The 13,461-nt window shown below is 45.3% G+C and overlaps 1 protein-coding gene across 1 annotated transcript in view; it reads left to right on the top strand.

Annotated features, from left to right (window-relative positions):
* The first annotated feature begins 437 nt into the window (after positions 1-437).
* The window catches only part of LOC117801975, a 222,874-nt gene continuing 209,850 nt past the window's right edge, over positions 438-13,461 (top strand). The window contains exons 1-4 of the transcript XR_004624909.1: positions 438-625; positions 2,441-2,671; positions 4,718-4,863; positions 8,527-8,618. The gene's annotated coding sequence lies outside the window, so the exon portion shown is untranslated. Of the gene's footprint in view, positions 626-2,440; positions 2,672-4,717; positions 4,864-8,526 lie in introns of the transcript that reaches the window.

Genomic DNA, 13,461 nt, shown 5'->3' with positions numbered 1-13,461 from the left:
GAAGAGTTGTCCTGCCGAGGTGCCAAACAGCATGACAGTAAATTATGGATGTAATACCTGTAACAATTGTCACCAACTCTCCAAATGTCCACCCATCAGCTCCGTCTAGTCTTTCTGTCCTCATGGCAATGAGAGGGAGGTGGTGATGAGGCCCAGAATCCCAGCTGTCACGGTACCTGTGGCTGAAGATTCCGTTTTAAATGGATAGCCATTCTTGCCCATGGCCTGATCTCATCTGTTCAGGTTTTGTAGCTGGTTATACTCCTGATGTTCACATGGCAACCTTTTTCTGTGAGCACAACAGACGTGATGATGACACAGGACTCTTTCCTGCTTACAGTGACTCGGCATAGGCGCTCTCTGATATTTACAACAGTGGGTGAGTGAGGGCACGATCGTCAGATAAGCGAAAGCTCAAAGAGGGTGAGTGACCTGCCCAAGCTAACAAGGCCAGGAAGCCACAGAGTCTATATCCTCGGGGAACTTGGTTCCCATAGGGCTCTGGGAGGCGGAAGAGGCAGCAAGGGGCAGGGCTTACATCACCAGGGTAGTGGGGAAGAGAGAGCATTGATACATGGGGCAATGAACATCCCTCAGCCAGGACTGACTATGTGGCTGTGTTCTGGTGAGTGCAAGAGCCCGCAGCACCAGGCCTCACTCAGCCCAAATGTGTCTCGCTCATTTTTACCATCATAAACCTGCTTGTTCCAGTCTGTCTGTTTGGGATCCCCTCCTGCTTTCTCTCAGCTTCTCAACCCTTCAAAATACTGCCTTGAAATGCCTCTCCTAGGCTTTCCCAAACCTTTCTTCATTCCCTTGAATTCCCATTGTGTTAATTGTTCAAAAGATTCTGGCACTTACCATGTGCTGCTTTGTATTACCATTAAAAAAACCAGCAGCTCTCTGGCTGTCTTGACCTCTAAGGTGGACTTTCTATGTCATGCTTTCTACGTTGTCATGGCCCTACTGTACCTGTCACAGCGGCACATGCGAAAGGGGCTTAATAAATATGTATATGTATATGTTGGATGAATGAATGAAGAGGTGCTATTAAATTTCTTCTTCTCTTTCTCTGATTTTAGGTCTTAACCATGGTTTCCCCCTTTAAAAACAACAATCGTCTGCCTTATGTATGGGTTAAAGTGGGGGATGTAAGACTCTGCAGTCCCAGCTGGATAAATAATAGTGTACCCATTTCTGCCTGCATCACAGATGCTAAATCAGTTTAAAGGCACTGCATGAGAAGGCCAAGCTGTCTTGTAATGGCTTAGCCTTGGAAAGAGCCACAATATGAACACATCACTTTCCATGTTATGTCTGATTTCAGGCAGCAACTTCGTCCCTCCTCCCCTCACCCACAACTAGGACCAGAGTGTGGGATGTGCTACTGGCTCTCAAACAGAGCTACCCTACAACCCAGCAATTGCACTACTAGGTATTTGCCCAAAGGATTAAAAAATACTGATTGGAAGGGGCACATGCACCCTGATATTTAAAGCAGCATTATCAACAATAGCCAAATTATGGAAAAAGCCCAAATGTTCATCAACTGATTAATAGATGAAGAGGTGGAATAGATATACAATGGAATATTAGCCAAAAAAAGAATGTAACCTTTCCATCCACAATGATGTGGATGAAGCTTAAGTGTATTATGCTAAGTGAAATAAATAGATATACAATGAAATATTACTCAGCCATAAAAAAGAACGAAATCTTGCCATTCGAAACTATGTGGATGGAGCTAAAGTGTATTATGCTAAGTGAAATAAGTCAGAAAAAGACAAAAACCATATGATTTCAGTCATATGTAGAATTTAAGAAACAAAACAGATAAACACAGGGGAAGGAAGAAAAAAAGAGAGGGAGGCAAACCATAAGAGACTCTTAACTATAGGGAACAAACTAAGGGTTGATGGAGGGGAGAAGGAGGGTTGAGGATGGGCTAAATGGGTGATGGACATTAAGAAGGGCTCTTGTTTTGAGCACTGGGTATTATATGTAAATGATGATTCACTAAATTCTACTCCTGAAACCAATATTACACTGTATGTTAACTAACTAGAATTTAAATAAAAACTTGAAAAGAAAAAAAAAAAGCCTGGCTTTCAAGCTTGGCTCCCAGCATAACTCTCTAAAAGTCCAATCTGGCAGGGTGATGGCAGCATTGGCCACTTGAGACCTGCACATACAGCCAACTTTTGTTCTATATTGAATTCAGGGGACTGCTTACCTCTGGGAGGGGGAAAGGAGAAATGGGGATGGAGTGGGGTGTCAATGATTACATTTTATCTTTTAAACTGCTGATGGGTTATATATTATTACTTATATTTTCAATGTTGAAAATATTTCGTAATTTTAAAAGAGATAAAATACTCTCCTGCACTGCCACCAAAGAAAATTCCCTTTAATAAGTATTATTATTGTTCCTCATTCACAGATGAGGAAGCAAGGCTTGGAGCTGGCACAGACAGTAAACGCTGGAAGAGGAGTGAAATCAGCACTGTCTGTCCCAGAGCCTCTGAGGCACCGATCTGTGCTGCCTGCCAGGGCCTGTAGGCCGGCTGGGAGGAGAGACCTCATGTGGGACTGCTCTGGAGTGAACGTTTGCCCCCAGGGGACGGTTGTTTTGTGAAACACGTGTTATTGGCATCTTCTGTGAGTGAAATGGGTAAGATGGACAGGCCACCATCTGGGTTGTCAACTGTGACTGATTGACTAGATGGTCATAACACCCTTCCTGGCTTTCCCAGACCTTTGTTTCTTCAGGTCATTCCCATAGATTCACTTGGGAACCCTGGGAGAAAACAAGGCAGTTGTTATCACCCACGTTGTAGAGATAGTTAGATGGAGATTCTGAGTGGCTGGTCAGTTCTTTAATATCCCCAAGGGCTTGGTCACGGAAGCCTAACTTCCAGCTCCTGCGGTCACCCAGCTGAGTGACCTTGGACAGGTCCCACATTCCCTCCAAGCCTCAGGAGCGACATCTGTAAGACAGAGACAATAATTAGTTCCTACTGCATGGGCCTGTTGTGAGGCTTAAATGAAATCATGGATGTCAGGTGCTCAGCACTGTTTCTGGAATGTGAGACTCCCTACATGCCACCTATTGCATTGCTGTTGTTTTATTATTACCCAAAGACCAGTCTAGAATTCTTCCCCACAGAGCAGTTTATCTTCGTTGAGTTTGATAGAGTTTGGGATGATTCATCCTGGACATCGCTCTGGTGGTTGTTAATGCTACTCGATTCCCAGTGTAACTATAAGGAAACTGAGTCTCAGAGAACAACTGCTGTGTCTTTGCTTTGTGTGTGGGAACAAGTGCTCCATGTTCCGGGCACTGGGACCAACCTGCTTTTCCTGTGTGAGCATCAGAATCCCAGGGTGTCCCAACAGGGCAGCACAGCTATTACAAAGCAGTTACAGGATGTTTATCGAAGCAGGGCATGGTTTCCTTTCACGTGGTACACAATTTGTGGCAGTTATTCTTCTTTGAAGGAGGGTTATTCTGCTTCATATACTGTATGTTAACTAACTAGAGGAACTTAAAACAAAGATGGGCAGAGAGAGGCATTGGAGTGAAGGGTTAATGCTGGGTGTGGGGGAAGTGGGATGGAATTGGTGTGTTTTGAAGGCTGACAGCCCAGACCAAGGGGGTGGCAAAGAGACCGGGAGAGGGGTGGAGGGATGAAGTACTTGCTGTGCTCAACGGGTTTAGGAGTTTGTGTTGTCCGGTAGTCAGTGGTCAGATGGAGCAAGGAGCTTGGTATTCAAAAGCAGTGGCCGTAGGTTCTTCAAAGGGGCTTGACCTAAGGTGAATGCCTTGGCTGGGATTTGCAGGCAGGCCTCTTTAGGTTGCAAGTGACAGAAACTCAATTCAAACTAGTACTAAACAAAAAAGGTAAATTACTGGCTCTTGTAACCAGGAAAGGCAGAGGAACTGGGATGCAGGTTTGGCTGGATCTGGGGGCTTCATCGGGTTGTGAGTTCTGTTTTGCTCTGCGTCTCTCAAGATAGTTCCCTGAGGCAGGCAGCCCTCAAACTCACAGGCTGTCAGCTGACATGGGAAGATGCAGTCTTTCTATATGATGCCAGCAGACTACTGGAGAGGGTCTGGCTGACCTGGCCTGGGTTACTGGCCCCTCCCTGTTAGGAAAGGAGATGAAGTATATAGTATTGGGCAGCATGAACTTCTGCCACCTTGCCATGAAAACGAGGATGATTTTGGTGGTGAGCACATTCCTTCCTAATTTGCTCAGTATCCTCTATACAGGGCCGAAAATACAAAGGTGCACATACTTTTCGGCTGTTTTTAAAGGGAGAAATGGGTAGAATCTGTAAAACTGGAATCTTAGAACAAGAAAAACTATGTCCTGTGTGAGATATACTTAAGCTACCTCACAGTTCCTCCTTGAGGCCTCCTTGCTCTGCTCTCTTCTTTTGGCCTGAGTTGGGGATGAGTTCTAACTTTAGTTTTGCTTGTAAATGTAGACAAAGTCTAACCTCCCACCCCTAGTACATCAGAGCTGTGCCCACAGGGACCTAGAAAATGTAGGGCTTTCCCTAGAGCCCCAACCCGAGGTCCCTGGAGACAGATTGCTCTCTGGACCCTGGGAAGGAATCCAACTTCACTTTGTGGCGTGGATGGGCTGCTCCAGGGAAAAGCTCTGGTCCTCCTGTAGTAAGTCCTCTCTCTTCTTTCCCTCTCCTTTGATAGGATAGAGCTGGTCCTTTGCCTGAACATGAAAGATATAAATATGGGTTCAAGAATTAGCTTTTGGAGGTTTTTAGTTATGGAGCAGAGTCTATACACGTGGTTCAAGCCTGCTGACTGCCCCATTTTGGAGGTCCCAGGATCAACAGGTAAGTCCATTCATTTTATGGAACAATGTCTTGTAGAATCTTTGCAAATTTTGCTTTGAAGCTGACGCAGAGTTCCCTCGTGTCCTTCCTTTGTGCCTGGCTGGAAGGTTCTCCCCCCTCCCCCAACTGGTGTGTCCACCTGGAGCCACCTTGGAGTAAGTTAGAAGTATTCTCTTTTTATAGGTCAGCCTTGAGTCTCATCTCCTGAGTGATGGCTAACACAGCTCTTTTCTTTCATAAAAAGCTGTTTGTGGAGTTCCAGCTCCTCACATGGTGGCTGAGACGACTCTTCATTCTCAGCCTTCCCGTCCTTCCTTCTTCCCCCTCCTTTCCTCTTTTCCCTTTTGCTTATGCAAATCCTTTCCATTCTTTACAGCTTTATTTCAGATCTTCATAATCTGAACTTCAAAATCATTTCTAATCTGTGCTGCCTCTTATTTTCCAGTGCTGTTCTCTATTTACATGGGTTCCCTGTGTGTTTTTACTACTGTGCTAAGCTGTGGGAAGGCAGGGGTCGTGGCTTCTCCTTTCTCCACCTCCCCACATCCTCAACTCACCCTAATGTTGGGCACATAGTAAGAGCTGAGGAAGTCCTTGTTGATTGAGATTTTGGAAAAAATGCAACAGAACTCTTCATTCAAATGGAATCTGAAGTGGAAACTGAAATGTGTAAAAAGAACAAGTGGAAGTGTTCTGATGAAATGAGAAGCCTGGAGTTCCACCAGCTTGACCCTCTCCCTATCTTGTTCCTGGCCCTGCCCCAGACTTCTACCTACTCCAGCTGCTGAGCAGCTCTATGGAAGTCTTGGGGACTGGCCCGCAGCCATGCTCACTACATATCTATTGATTTGCTTGATTGATGTTGATCTTCATGGCACATAGCCTTCTGTGGTTTGACTCACTGGCATGAGTTCTCACCGTCTGTGCTGAATGCTTTAGATTTTATTTCCTCCTATAAGGCTCAGAAGGGTACATGAGGGCCTTTTAACCTCTTTTAGAGGAACTGCTGTTTTCTGCTGTCCCCACAAGCCACATTTTTGGGACTTTTGTGTCTCTATCAGCTAGATGCTTCCAGTTTATGAAACTATGACAACACTTTAGATGATGGAGGACTAATAGAAGGACATACAAGGAGTGGACACACAGGGAGGTGAGGATACACAGGGAGGTGAGGAAGAACAGAGAATCTGAGTAGTTACAGAGCAGGCTTCATAGAGGACCAGGACATTATCGTGACCATGTGGGAATGTAACCTAACAAATGAAATCTCGTTCCATAATCACACTGCCTAGTTCAAATTCCAGCTCTGCTAATTTAACAGCTGTGTTGATTCCTTAGCCTCACTTTCCCTATCTGCAAAATGATGGTAATAATGGTACTGATTGCATAGTGTCCTTGTGAAGATTCACTGATACCACATGTATAATGGCCTAATGCTGCCAGGCACAAAGTTGTGCTCAGCAAGTACGGTTGTTGTTGATAGTGGCTCTGTGGACCATGTTGTTATTAATACTTGTTATTAACAGGGGTTCTACCCCTCTGAAGTAGGTATCCATTATTGTCCACTTCAGTGTTGGGTAGTTGGAGTGATTGAATTACTTTTTTTCTGTTCTCCTGCATCTACCATTACTTGCAGATGATGGTTCCACATGTCTCACAGCCACATGTTCAAGAGAAGATCTGTTGGCTCTGCCAGATGTTATCCAATATTGGTCAGCCCTGCTGGGCACAGTTTTTATACTAGGCCACTTCACTGGCCCTCTTGGCAGTCTATCAGTGAATACCTTGTTCAGTCAGTAATGACCAAGACAACCCATGACTGGGAACCCCCTCAAGCTGTGGGCAAGAAGGCACTCTGCAAAGCCTGTTCAACATGACACTCAGGAGGACCCAGTTGCCCATCAGGAGCCCTACCTGGGTTATATGAAAGCACTTGTGCTCTGCCAGCGAGGACCCCACTTCCATCTCACACAAGAAGTATCCCTCCTTGCCTCTACTGGGCTTTCATTTTCACTTTTCCTTTCACATGTTCTCAGCCTAGAATGAAAATAAAATATCTATATTAGAAGCTAGAAATGTTGGGTCCCAAAGCAAATTCTTCAGAGAGGGTTCCCTGATAGCAATGTCTGTGGACTAAGGAGATGAGGATAGAGGGGTGACTTTGGCACATTTCCTAGGGTGCTCCCATTCTCTTAACTGAATGTCCTTCCCCTAGATGGCCTCTTAGTCACTGAAATGGGAATTGTAGGTGAAAGGGGTGCTTGGCATAGCTTTGAAAATCTGCTAGCTCTCTGAAAACATCCCCTAGTGAAAGAGCAGAGAGTTTTCTAGATTGGCTTCTTAGAGACCCTTTTGGGGGTTGCCTCTAGGTAATATGCTCTTGGGTTCTTGGTACATTTTAGTTGAAGCTTCAGAATCTCCTTTCTTTTATTTCTTCAGCAAAGTCCCAGCCTGTTGACCTTTGGATCCCAGTGCTGAGCCTGGCTCTGGGTTTATCTACCCCACTGGGGCCAAATGCCTGACTTGTTAGCCATGCTGAATGGTTTTATTTATTTTCGTTGTGCATTTTTATCATTTTTGTTCATGTGTCTGGAGGCTTTCCTTAGAAAATGATGGATGCGTTTTCATAAATCAAAAAATAAATGAGAAAGAATATAAAGGCAAGAAATAGACCCAAGCCTGGAATTTGCCTCTCTAGGTCAGGAGGACCTGCTAGCTATTTCCCAGTGAGCATGCACTTTTTGATTTTACAGGGTCAGATCCTGACTTATTTCAGACTCCAGTTTTCAGAGTATTTCCTAGTAATAATCCTTATAATAATGATACGATAATTCCAACTGTGCCCAGTACAATGATAAGTGCTTTACATACATGATCACATTTAACTTTCGCAACTACCCTGTGAGCTAAATTCTGTTGTCCCCATTATATATATGAGTAAAGAGAGGTTAAGTGGTTTTGTTATTCAACCAAGATCCCATGGTTGTTAAGGAGTGGGATTAAAACACAGGTTTCTGTGATACAGACTTCATGCTCTTAAGTGCTACATAACTCCTTTTTAGTGCTTACTGGATATACTGAAGGGTTGTGGGTTGTGGCTTCTCCTGCCAGCTCTGCTGAAAAGCAGGTGGCTGGGAGTGATATGGCAGCTCCCAGCTGGAGGAACTTATGGAGGGCATCTGGTCTCACTGGCTCTGTTCACAGAGTCCCCCTGAGCCAGAACGCCAACCTTGCTGTGTGGCACATTGGCAGACTTCCCCACAACCGTTTCCCCATGACACTTTGGACAATGTCACTGTCACCACCAGCAGAAATCCGCCCCTCTTTCTCTGAGAGAGGACCGAGTTCCCTTCTTCCCAGGGTGTCCGTTAGGACCTAGTAGGAGGTCTGATACAAATCAGAAGGCAACTGGTAAGAGTCCACATGCTTACTGTATTAGTTACAAGTCTTTTTAAGTCACAGAACTACCACTGAGACCAGTTTAAGAAGAAAGGAGGTGTGGCATGTTGATTGGTTAACATGACCCAAGAAGAAGATGGTTCTTCTTCCTTTTGGGGAAGGATCCTGATTTCCCTGCTTAGTCCCATGTCAATCCTTGAATCAATCAGATGGATGGGGAAACTGATTGACTCAGTCCTGATCATGAGCCCATTTCTCTGGCAGGAGGATGAATAACTATGATGAGCTGCTGGAACCCAGTCAGGGTGGAGGAGGCTGACAATAAAGAGAATTGCTCTTCTTGCAGACAATTAGGTAAATGTCCACGACATTTTCTATTGCTTTTCTTCTATTCCATGCCTCCCTTCTTTGTCTGGGCCACAATATGTCCAGCCCAAGTAAAGTTGTGGCGTAAATCTCTGGTGAATTTTTTTTTAACAATCCCATTTCTTGTTTCCCTACCCAGAATGATCCTGAGTGTCCCATCACACTGGGTTGTCTTTTGCAGTAGGTGTCCATATTCAGTCTCAGGGCTTCTCAGGTCAAACCCTATCCTTTGGTCAGGCTTGGAGATCTCAAGTGGTGTCATTAGAAACTATGCAGGATTGGAGAGGGAATTAAGCTCCTCGGGTTTCTAACTCTATGGCCAAGTTTGGAATTTTCTATTTAGCAGAACTTTATCTCTGTGAACATCTGGTAGGACCTAAATTCTATTGTGATTCTGTGTTGTTGTTGTTGTTGTTGTTGTTGTTGTTGTTTAGAGTTGGGAGGGAGGGGGCAGTGGGAGAGGGAGAGAGAGAATCTTAAGCAGGCTCCACACCCAGCACGGAGCTGAATGTAGGGCTTGATCTCACAACCCTGAGATCATGACCTGAGTCGAAATCAAAAGTCAGACGCTTAACCGACTGAGCCACCCAGGCGCCCCATGATTCCGTGTTCTTTTTTCAACGTTTGAAGAGCAACAACATCTGTAGTTTTGCAAAAGTTCTTTCACAATTTTATGAGTGTGTGTAAAAGGCTAATTAGCACAATCAGTGGCCATTTCTTCATCTGTGTGGTACCACCTGGCCCTGGAGCATATCACTCCTTATGAGCCCCAGACAATGAGACAAAGCAGACAAACCACCTTGACAGGACTTGGCATTAGGAATTTCAAGACCCTGCCCTCGAGCTTTGGCAAGGAAGCCTATTCTTTCTTGATGGGCAAGGATGAAGTTTTGGGGACTTTCTAAGCAAAATACATATTTTTTTTAAGCAAAATATTTTTTAAAGCAACTTAAAGGAGAAAACCAAGAAACTTCCAGTAACTATCACGAACCTTTATGGCAAATGATTCTCTCACTGTTTCCTACCCGGTGACATTGTCACACAATGAAATATCAGCTGCTCTGCTCCACCCAAGAAGCAGTTTAGAGCTTTGGCCAAATTCCCTCTTATATTGTTCCAGTTTGTTTTTCATGGTTGATCTTATCTCTCCAAAGGTGCCATAAGCTCTCTGGGGACAGGAAGTCTATCTACTATTTCACTCACCAGGCATGTGGTAGTTCTTGGTAAGTCTTCCTTGGCTGAGGAGTTGTAATTGTGTGTGTACTGGGGTGGGGATGGGGATATGTATTAGTTCACCAGGGCTGCCATAGCAAAGTACCACAGACTGGGTGCCTCAAAAAACAGAAATTTATTTTCTCACAGTTCTGGAGGCTGGAAGTCCAATATTAAAGTGTGTCAGAATTGACTTCTTCTGGGGCGCCTGGGTGGCACAGTGATTAAGCGTCTGCCTTCGGCTCAGAGCGTGATCCCGGTGTTCTGGGATCGAGCCCCACATCAGGCTCCTCCGCTGTGAGCCTGCTTCTTCCTCTCCCACTCCCCCTGCTTGTGTTCCCTCTCTCGCTGGCTGTCTTTATCTCTGTCAAATAAATAAATAAATAAAATCTTAAAAAAAAAAAAAGAATTGACTTCCCCTGAGGTCTCTCTTCCTGGCTTGTAGACAACCACCTTCTCACAGTGTCCTCACATGGCCTCTTTTCTGTATGTGCATGGAAGGAGGTCTCTGGTGTCTCTTGCTCTTCTCGTGCAGACACCAGTCTTATCATATTAGGGCCCCCCACCTTTATGACCGAATTTAACCTTAGTTACCTTCCTAAAGGCCCTGTCTCCAAATACAGTCACACTGGGGGCTAGCACTTCTACATGACAATTCAGTCCATAACAGGGTGGCAACTACAAGCAAGTGCTCTGAGATTCCCGTAGCCCTTATCTGCTGGGGATATTAAATCATATGTATAGAGGTTTTAATTTGGGGGGGGTGCTGTTTCCTAACTGTGCAAATTTCCAACTACTCTTCCCCTGTCATTGCCAGGCCAATGCACGCTCTGGACTGTGTGTTGGAAATGTGACTGCTCTCCAGCATAGTCATGTATTTACATGGGACAGAGCGCAGGTCAAACAGTTCTGGCAGTTATTCAAAGCCTTCCTACCAATAACCTCCTGAAGTTAAAGGCCACTCACATGCCTGACCTGTTGATCTGGCTTCTCTAAAGCCACATTCCAGCCTTGGTTGATTTTCTGTCCCTTTGAAATATTTCTGTATGATAGGTGTATGTCATGTGAGAGGGTGTGTGGGGAGAGCCAAGTGAGTTAGAGGGGAAGAAGGGGGATCTCACCCCCTACATTTCTACAGTCTGCTTTCTTCTGATGAGTCTAAATGGGCTTATGGGATTTGATGTGGCCACATGAAAACATGCCTCAGAGAAAGCAAAATGTCAGTGTTTTGAGGCCTTTCCGTTGGGGAGGAATGGGAACACGGTGGTCACTGTGTGTTCTCCTTAGACCAGGCAGGGGAAAGGGAAGCATGTGTAAGTCTCTGATAATTCTCTTCTCTTTCTTCCCCTCGTTTTTGTTCTTCAATAAATCACTCAGGACAATCTGCTTCTCTTTAGTGGTGTGTTTCCTAGGGTTCAGCCTTTGTTTGAAATTCTAGAACAACAGAGTTGCAGTAAATATGGTCAACCTACGTGTAATTATGCTGGTATGTCAACTTTGCCCCTCAGAGTTGGGTCTACTCTGGTTAACCAGAGGCCCCCCTGACTCAGAAACAAGACCTCCTGCGGAACCCTGTGGAGGGCCGACTCTGAGCCCTGCATCGGAAGGCGGTAAACGAGCCCATAATTACCCTCATTGTTTAGGTCGGAGCACAGGAGGGTTTACATTAAAGACCTCAGCTGGCACACACAGCGTGCCTATGGAAAAAATGAACCGGTCTCCTCCTCCTGCTCCTCCATTCCAGCATTGCCTGTCCAAGGGCTTTGGGTTTCACAGACGCCTTCTGTGACTCCACTTTCTGACCACTCCTGATTAGAAGCTTGGATTCCCCCACTTCCAAAAGGCATCTCAGCCTGGAGGTCTGGAAATGGAGCCATGAGCTGCCGTTGGGGAGTCACAGAATTAAGGTCTTGGGAAGGATCTGGAGATGGTCTCAGCTGTGTCTCAAGCCTTAATGTTCACACGAATCACCTAGAGATCTTGTGAAGCCTGCAGAGTCAAATACGGCAGTCCTGGGGTGGGGCTGGAAAATCTGTTTCTAAAAAGCTCCCTGGTAATACCCTGCAGCTAGTCGTTGGACTACACTCAGAGTAACCAGATTCAAAGCTAAGCCTTTCGTATTACAAAGAGTAAAAGAGAGGCCCAGAGACCCGAAAGAGCTTGTGGGGCAGAGTAGAGACTTGAGCCTTTTTCTTGTCTGTGGTGTGGTCATGCTCCCGTGCTGGTGCTGCTGGCAGGGATGGGGTGGGTTTTAGCAGAGAATACCTTTCTGTGACCACACCTGGAATCCCGAAGCATGGGTCTCTTTCCCAGATGCTCTGGTGTAAAAGTGGATTCCCAGAGCGCTTGTATGAGCCTATAGGCCTCAGCAGCTGGGCATCTGGATGGAAGTGAATCCCTGTGTAATTCCTACTTGGTCTTCCAAGGGGTTTGGGAAGGGAAGGTACTTCAGGCATGTTGTCTATTCAGAGATATGTGCATTCCCTAACCCCTGCTGCTCTGGGAAATGTTAGGGCAAATGGGATTTGGAGGGGAGTATACATGGCATCATGGTAGAGGGGAATGAGTGTTTTTAGTAGAAATCAGAGGATATGAGGCTCGATTTCGATTTCGTTCCACACCTTGAGAGACCTTGACCTTAGGCAAGGGAGTAAACCTCTCTAGACCCCATCAGTAAAATAGGTGCCTTGTGTTACCTACCTGAACCCAGGGACTAGGCCAGGTGCTCTTTCGAAGTTTGTTTTGACTTTAAAATTGAAATGGTGGATTTTCTCTCCTCTCTCTCTCTCTCAATCATCTTTTTCTACCTTTATCTTTGTTAAGGTACTTTGGTATGGTATGTATGGCTATGTACTGAAGAATTTACCTTACCTAAAGAGAGCTACTGGGAGGTGATCTCAAGGCCCTTGAAATGTCCTGCCTGATAGGAATGTCTTTGTCTGGGGGCTTTGGCCCCTGGACACATAACAGTGTTGATTTATGGTGGGTCTTTGGGACATGCCCTACCAATTCTAACTTCCAGAGAAACTAGAAACTCAGGGTATTGGCCTGAAGCTCCAGGGAGGGTTGGAGACTAAAGTTCAGCGATGTGGGCACTATGTGACTGGGCCTCAATAAAAGCTGTGGACACTGAAGTCTTGAGCGAGCTTCCCTAACTGGCAGTACTCTCATGTATTGTCACACATTGTGGCTGGGAGGAGGTAACACCGTCTGCGACTCCAAGGGGAGAGAAAAGCTGCAAGCTTTGTATCTAGACCCCTATGCCCTATGCATCTTTACCCTTGGCTGATTTAAATGTGTATCCTTTCACTATAATAAAACTGTCATCGTTAAGTATAGCACTTTCCTGAGCTCTGTGAGTCATTCTAGTAAATTATTGAATCTGAAGGTGTTTAAGGGGACCCCCAAATTTGTAGCCAGCCAGTCTGAAGTGAGGATGGCATCTGAACTCGCAGGATAGTATCTGAAATGAGGGCAGTCTTGTGGGGACTCTTCCCTCTAACTTCAGTAGTTGATTGAACTCTTAACAACAGCAATATGTCTATTTAGCAAATATTCTGGAAAAATCAAATAAATAAATCAACTCCTTTAAGCAAATCCTGCCTGGTTGTAGAGCAGATC

This window comes from Ailuropoda melanoleuca, chromosome 4 (assembly GCF_002007445.2).
Source record: "Ailuropoda melanoleuca isolate Jingjing chromosome 4, ASM200744v2, whole genome shotgun sequence".
NCBI classification, from domain to species: domain Eukaryota; kingdom Metazoa; phylum Chordata; class Mammalia; order Carnivora; family Ursidae; genus Ailuropoda; species Ailuropoda melanoleuca.
This window is presented reverse-complemented; position numbering and strand designations above follow the sequence as displayed.